We start from the raw sequence: 8,412 nt of genomic DNA on the forward strand, positions 1-8,412 counted from the left end.
GGCAGACCGAGGGAGGTGGGCTCCAGCTGCCATGCAGAGAGACAAAAGGCAGGATGTCCTAGCAGTGACAGTTTGACTCACAAAGGACTATTAGAGGGCATTCATGGCAGATGAGGCTTCTCTTTTTCCAGAGCACAAGTGAAAAACCACCTCTCTAAGATGGTTTAAACTTTTCCTACATCTACCAAATACTGAAGGGCTACTTTTGCCCTCCACTGTGCTGAACATCTTACAAACACTATCAGTAATCCTTGATAGGACAGGATAAGGGTAGCTTATTGCAATTGTCCCCTAGCTACAGATGAGCACATGAGGCTCAGAGGGCTAAGTGGTCTGTCCAAGGCCACACAGCTAGTGGCAGATCCAGAGTGCAAGTCCAAATCTTTCTGGCTCCAAAGCCTATATTCCTTCTACTATATCAAAGTATCTGTGAACTACTTGATTCTTCCTTGAGACTTTCCCAGTTCCTAGAGTAAGGCACTGTGGCACAATGAACAGGCTGCTATGTAACTATGACCCCAGGGTTTTCTGGCTGGAAGAGAGACAGTCAGCAGCCTCCCTCTGGGCCTGGACTGTCCATTTAAAAAAGCAAAAGCCTTCCCTGTAGCCACTGCTACTGTTCGTCCTTAGAGACAGTGAGGGGAACAGAAGCCCCTGCCCACAGTCACCCACGGCAGATCTGGGCAGGATGATGCCTAAAAGCCAGCTTCCTAGAACAGGACACGTGGTCCAGAGCCTCTCCCTGACTGTATGTGGTGTGACTGATGGTGCAGGGTCAGAACACTCCATGAGCAGAATCTCACATGTCCCTACAGGGCTCACGTGGATCATCCTCCACCCACCCCTGCCGAAGAAGGGCTCTGAGGATAGAGCCCTGGCTCCTCAGCACAGCCTCCCTGGCCCTGCTGGCCCTGAATCCTGCTTTGGCCCTTCATTTCTTCTCCCCTCCCCCACTCAGGCCACAATAACTACCCTGTTCTCAAAGTCATCAAGCTCTCCACTTTCTCCAACACCTCTGCTTGGAATGCTCTTCCCTGGTGAACTTTCCATCCTCCCTGTCTCATCCTAACAGTACTGTCCTCAAGGAAGCCCTCCCTGGCCCTCCAGGTCCTGCCAAGACCTCTGTTAGGTGCATTCAGAGCCCCTGGACTAGGTTCAAATTGCAGGTAATTATTTGTGATGATTTCTATCACCCTAGACTACAGGATGTGCGAGAGCAGGGACCATCTGTATTTCATTCACCTCTGTGTCCCCAGGCTATACTGCTTGGCACACAGTTGTTGTTTAATAAATATTGGTAAGATGAATATGGACATGCTGGAAGGAGGGTAGGAAGGCAGGGAGGGAAGGAGTGACGGAGGGAGGGAGGGAGAGAGGGAGGGAGGGAGGAAGGGAGGAAGGAAAGAGGGAGGAGAGGAAGGAAGAAAGGAATGAAAGAAGAAAGGCAGGCAGGAAGTTAGGGAGGAAGGAAGGGAAGGAGGGAGGGAGAGAGGGAGGAAGGAAAGAAGAAAGGCAGGAAGGCAGGGAGGAAGGAAGCAAGAAAGGAAGGAAAAAAGGAGGAACCCAAAGGGAAAGAAGGAAGACAAGAATGGCTATCAACCTCTGAAACCCCACAGATTTCACCCTGTGAGGCTCTGAGACACCCCAGCTCATTTTGCTATAGAAACATCAACTGCAAAGCTCAAAATTCCTTTGAGGTCACTCAGGGAAGAAAACCTATCAGAACAAGGCAATAAGAGGAAGCCATCCCCAGGAATGCAGAGCCCTCTATTCTGTGGCTCCCTGATTCACCTTCCAGACACTTCAGTGACGTTGTCTTTCCTCAAGGTGCTCATCACTCACAGGCGTAACTACCCCGGACTCTGCCGCGCTGAGATGACTCAGCCTACACTCCAGCCAGACTACCCGCCGTCTCTTGCTGGCCACGCCAGCTGTGCTCCCAGGCTCTGACACCGCACACGCTCAGGCTGAGGTCACTGCCCCTCCCTGACTGGCCGTCACCACCACTGTCTCAGTCACAGGGAGCTTGGTGTGCTGTCCTTTCTCTCCTTCACCAAGGATGGCTCATTTGTCACCTCTTTCGGGAAGGAGGCAACTGTAGACTAGAGGGGAGGCAGAAGAAGAAGGAAGGGAAGCAGACGAGCTCTACCTGCTCTGACACTTCTGCCCCTCTTCCAGGGCTAGAAGCCAGGAGATGTCCTTGCCAGTGGCCCTGCCAGGGGACCCCACCAGACGAGACATACCAGCCCCTCCATAGTATAGTCTGAGCTTCACAGTGAGTCTCATTTGCCCCAGGGAATTTTGGAAAAACTGGGAGAGGGTGTGAGAAAGGCCAGGATGTGGCACTCTGTCTGAGGAGGCAGGCAGTGCAACACGCACTTGCTCACGGCTGCGGCTGGACCAGCAGGGGCTGTGCACCCAGACGTGTCTGCCCACTTAACCACCAGCCTACAAAGAAGTCCACTGGAGCAGCTTAGTGGGGCTGGGAGGCAACCACAGGCCACAGGCCAGAGAGGGTGTTCAGACCCTCACACCCCCAAGATGCTATTCTCATACCCCAGGCCTTTCTGACTGGGAAAGTCTTTCAGAAACCCACAGCTGGCTCTTCCCAAAAAGCTGCCTGAGGGAACCCAGCAGCACAGGGCCCTGTGTCCCAGCCAGGGCAGGTGGCCCGGACTGGGTGCAATGCAGCACCGCTTACCTTTGACCTGTAGGCCTTCCCACATTGCTTTCCCTCCATAAATCTCTTCTCTCTCTCTCATTTTTTATAGCCCTTTTCACTTCTGAATATTAGCTTATATATGCACCTATTGATTTGCTTATTAACTGTCTCCCCCAGTAGAATATAAATTCCATGATGACAGATTGTTTGTCTTATTCATTGCTGTATTCCTAGGATCTAGAACAGAGCTTGGCATATAGTAGTTCCTAATTTAACAAATGTTTGTTCAATGAATCAATGAATAAAATGATCACGGTAACAACTGTTTTTGACGGGGCTTTTATCCCCATGTTTATAGATCAGTATGCTGAGGTCACAGAGGCAAGAGCCTTGCCCAAGATCAGACCAGTACCAGTGGTATGAGTGTCCCAGGCAGGACTCAATGCTAGTGGCCAGGCCAGCCCACGTGGGCCTGGGAGAAGCTCTGCCATGCTAGGTGGGCATGTTCTGATAGAGCGTGAAGATCTGGGGGAGGCTCTGAGCCCCAACCGTGTCTGTAAAAGGAAGGCTTCATGTAGGTAATGGCTCAAACCCCTTCTAGTTCTGAGGTGCTAACACAGCGTCTCCTTTGTGACGCTTAGACCTTATCTGGAGGACTTGGGCACCAAATTCTATCTTCCCCCATTGTCCGCATGCGGTGGCAGGAATCTTCTGGTCCAAAGATCAGTTCATCAGGACCTTTGTCAAGTGGGGCATGGTGTGCTTGGGTACGCTAAGTCAGGGGCTGAGACTCACCATAGTAGAGGTATGGAAACAACCCTCATATCCACTGACAGATGAATGGATCAAGAAAATGTGGCATATACACAAAGAAATTGTGGCATATACAATGGAATATTATTTAGCCTTAAAATAAAGAAAAACAAGGAAATCCTGTCATTTGCAACAATATGTATGGATGTGACGATTACTTTTATGTGTCGACTTGACCGGGCTAAGGGATGCCCAGATGGCTGGTAACACGTTATCTCTGGATGTGCCTGTGAGGGTGTTTCCAGAAGAGATTAGCATTTGATTCATTCAGTCAACTGGGTAAAGAGGTCCACCCTCACCGATGTGGGCAGGCATCATTCAATCCATTGAGGACCCAGTTGAAACAAAAAGGTGAAGGAAGGGCCAATATGCTCTCTCTTCTTGAGCTGAGACATCCATCTTTTCCTGCCCTCACATATTGGAGCTCCTGGGTCTCCAGGCTTACACCAGTGCTCTCCTGGTTCTCAGCCACTGGCTTCCCTGGTTCTCTGCCTTGCAGATGGCAGACTGTGGGACATCTCAGCCTCCATAACAGCATGAGTCAGTTCCTATAATAAATGTCCTCTTTTTTTAATGGCAAGGTTTGTTTTTGTTTTTTCTTTTTAATGTTTATTTATTTTTGAGAGAGAGAGAGAGCACGAGAGAGGGAGGAGCAGAGGAAAAGGGGACAGAGGATCCGGAGTGAGCTCTATGCTGACTGCAGAGGGCCCAATGCAAGGCTCACGAACCATGAGATCATGACCTGAGTTGAAATCAGACCCTTAACAGATTGAGCCACCCAGGAACCCCATAATAAATGTATATATGTATCACATTGGTTCTGTTTCTCTGAAGAACTCTGATTAATACAATGGAACTTGAGGTCATTATTCCAACTGAAATAAGCCAAACACAGAAAGACAAATACTGCATAAACTCACTTCTAGGTAGAATCTAAAATAGTCAAACTCATAGAAGCAGAGAATAAAATGGTGCTTGCCAGGGGTTGGGGGGCAGAGGTAATGGGGAGGTGATGGTCAAAGAGTACAAAGTTTCAGGTATGCAAGATAAGTAAGTTGGGGATCTCTATTGTATAGTGTCTATAGCTAACAATACTGTATTGCTTAAAATTTTGTAGGTGGACAGATTTTATGTTAAGTGTTCTTACCACACATATAATAGTAACAACAACAACAACAACAATAATAATAAAAAATAAAGGGGCAAGAGGAAACTTTGGAAGGTGATGGACATGGCTATGGCCTCGGTGGTGAATGTTTCACAGGCATAAACTTGATCCCCAGACTCACTGAGTTGTACGTATTAAATATCTACAGCCTTTTACATGTCAATCACACCTCACTCATGTGTTTCAAAGAAAATCAGGGACTGAGAGGCGGGACCACAGAGGGGGCAAGGGTGAGTGCTGAGGCAAGAGCACATAGGAATTATAACAAGAAGGAAGGGGCTGCAGACAGGAGAGCGGAGCGCTGGCCAGAAGGGCTCTGGGTGGCCAAAAGTGGCCTTCTGCCCTCTCTTAGGCTCTCTCCACATCCCTGCAGGCAGCTCTCCCCGCGTGGTGCAATGCCTTCTCATGTACCTTCAGGGAGGCCAGTTAGGAAGAAGTGGTGACATAGGAGGATGGTGTCCTGTGAGGAGTGTCAGAAACAGTCCAGCAAGTGTCAGGAGTGTTTTTTTCATATTGTGGGTCACCATTCATTAGGTGTTCATCAAATCAACCGAATGCAAAATTTTCAAGCATTTTAAAAAATGAAATAGAGAACAAAATAGCCTAGAATAGAAAACAACAAAGTGAATGGGAGTTTTATTTCATAAAACTTTTGTATCAGGTGTGTATGTGTGTGTGTGTGTGTGTGTGCGCGATTATACTACAGTGGGTTGCAATATAAAGTTTTTTTGTTCTTACAGATTGTGGTCAAAGAGTTTGAAGAAACCAAACCACTGGTCTAGAGATCTTTCTTCATTTATCATCTTTGCTTTTCAGAGATGTGGGAAAGTCCCAGCTGAATATAAGCACATTTTATTCTATTAGTCAAGTAAGCATGCACTGAACAGCTGTTACTGTCAGAGGCTCAGAAGAAGGGGTGCCTGTATCTACTGTGTGTTGGGGCTGTGACAAGAATCAACACGGAAGACAATATGAGAAAAAGGGTGCCATACTGGGGGGCAAGAGTGGGGCTAGATGAGCAGCTGGATGTTTGAACGTTACCACTCTGATGCCACCTTCTTGATGTTCTGACCGGTTTTGTCAAAGTGTAAAACACGTTTTAAAATCATCAATTTGCAAAAAGAATCCTATCACCCCTATTCCATTTCTGATTCTTAACCCACCCAAGGAGGTGAGGCTCAGGAATACGATAGGAATGCGTGGATTTGGCCTTTTTTTTTTTTTTTTAAGCCTAAAGTTTAACGGTTGGGTTTTAGGCTGAGTCAAAATGTCCCCGCATCAAAACAACTGCATGAAACAGCTGCTCCTGTTGCAGTCAAAATGGTGCAGGAAAATTCCATGGACCTTCCCTGTGGGCCCCACACACAAACTCTCATTTCTCCACGCTGCCAATTTGAGGTCAGTATGCCTTAAAAAGGGTGGCATTTGTGTCAGCCAGTCCTGGCCTCCTAGGCGAGAGCTAAGTAAACAGGAGTCCTGGGGAAGACCACTTCTTCACGAGGGCCCACAGTGGATTTTTCCAAGGGAATGAAAGGTTGCCTTTGTACAGAGGAGAAGGGAAACAGAATCTGCTATTTCACGGCTGCCCATTCTCCATGACCTCATCGGTGTTGACTTTCTTGCCATTTCTTCTCTCTTGGAGCCACAGAGAAGCCAGGGAGGAGCCTGGTGAACAGTGCCACCTTCACTATAGAGAGCGGTCAGGGGAGGTGGAGAAGTCACTGACAGCTACCCCTCACGCCAGGTGACCCGAGCTGGAAGAAGGATGGGGACAGTCGTGAGCCCCTGAAACAAAGCTGCCTTGCCTTGGACAAGGTGTGTACAGGTTTCAAATGCCTACGGGCCAGACGTTAATTTTTTTTGGCTTGCATTATTTTTCTCAGAAGGAAGCAACATGGAAATGACACCGGCCCTGTAATTCAGGCACTTCCTGGAAAACCATAATTACCCATCACATTATAATTACCCACCACTGCTCTCTTCCATTTGGAACTCTTGCTTCCGTGAGTTCTATTCTTAAATTCCTTCCCCGCCCTGAGAAACAAGACAAAGCATTTTAAATGGTTTCTTGATGAATATTTTTGTCCTCCTAGATATATTCCGTGCTTTATATATTCCATGCCACCCCTTGAACATCTACTTTAATTTTCATATAAATGAGATTATTTGTCTAAGTGACTGAAAGGAAAAGAGCAAGGAGTTATTTTCCACGACCAGCAAAGAATAGAACTGAATGTCATCTCCTGATTTTGCTGCTTCTTTAAAACATCTAGAGAGAATTCTGTTTCTTCAGGAGGAGCCAGCCTGGTGTGGTAGGACACACTACCACCCAGCTGTTTGACCTTGTGTGAGGTGCCCATCTTTCCAGGGGCTGGCTATAGGTTTAGACTAAATCAGCATTTCCCAAGGACTGGAGCTCAGACACCAGGGATTTTAGGTGACACAGGAGCAGAGCCTCAAATGATATCAAAGCAGGCACTGAAGGAGCACTGTCCTTTGCAGTCCCTTTTCAGTTCCTTAATCCTGTAGAAGAGAAGGTCTCCATTTGGTGCCGGCGGGCCTTTAACACTTCTCTAATGACTGTGATCTTCCTTTATACCATATTGAGCAGGCCTTAGCTCTGAGCCATCTGCTGGCAATAGCAGCTAGAATTTAATAACTTCGTTTTGACTTTATTATATTCACTTTTTCAGCTACCTTCTACTTATTTTAAGTATATCTTATTTTTCTATTATGGTGAAAATATGGCTTCCTTTTTTGTTTTTATTTTCTTGCTTTTTGAAAAACGGCTTCCCATTTTAACACAGTTGGGGGAAGCAGGGCTTGAGGTAGGGAGGTACTTTAAGTACACCTGTCAGGATTAAGTTTTCCAGATATTAGAAAGACCAAAGGAAAATATACAAAAAGTTTTTACATACCCTTTGTGTCCCTACACACGTGGCCACTCCCTCCCCCACTATCAACATCCCACACCAGAGTGCTATATTTGCTACAAGTCATAAACCTACATTGACACATCATTGTCACCCAAAGTCCATGCTTGACATTAGTGTTCACTCTTGGTGTTATACATTGTATGGGTTTGGACAAATGTATAATGAGATGTATCCACCATTATGGTATCATACAGAGTAGTTTCACTGACCTAAAAATCCTCTGAGCTCCACCTATTCATTCCTCCCTCTCCTCTCAACCCCTAGAAACTACTGATCTTTTTTTCTTTTAATTTTTTTTAACATTGAAACTACTGATCTTTTACTGCTTCCATACTTTGCCTTTCCCAGAATGCCATATAGTTGGAATCATACAGTACATAGCCTTTTCAGATCACTTCTTTCACTTAGTAATATGCTTTAAGGCCCCTCCATATCTTTTCATGGCTCGATGATTCATTTCTTCTTAGCACTGAATAATATTCACTGTCTTCATGTACCTCAGTTAATTTTATCCATTCATTTACTGAAGGACATTGTGGCTGCTTCCAAGTTTTGGTAATTATAAATAAGACTGTCATAAACATCCATGTGCAGCTTTTATGTGAACATAAATTTTCAACTCATTTGGTTAAATACTTAGGAGTTCAATTAGGATCATATGGTAAGAGTTTAGTTCGTAAGAAACTGCCAAACTGTTTTCCAAAGTAGCCATATATCTTGTATTCCCTGTACATATTGCATTTCGCAATACTGATTTTGGGGTTACAAAGCAAGTTTAGCAAGTAGGTAAATTTGCAGATACGGAATCCTAGAATAAAGAGAACAGACTGTAA

The 8,412-nt window shown here is 46.0% G+C and overlaps 1 pseudogene; it reads left to right on the forward strand.

Moving 5' to 3' along the window:
• LOC106987554 (60S ribosomal protein L7a-like) overlaps positions 1-7,666 on the forward strand; it is a 40,874-nt pseudogene extending 33,208 nt beyond the window's left edge.
• The last annotated feature ends 746 nt before the right edge of the window (positions 7,667-8,412 follow it).

This window comes from Acinonyx jubatus, chromosome C2, assembly GCF_027475565.1.
Source record: "Acinonyx jubatus isolate Ajub_Pintada_27869175 chromosome C2, VMU_Ajub_asm_v1.0, whole genome shotgun sequence".
NCBI classification, from domain to species: Eukaryota; Metazoa; Chordata; class Mammalia; order Carnivora; family Felidae; genus Acinonyx; species Acinonyx jubatus.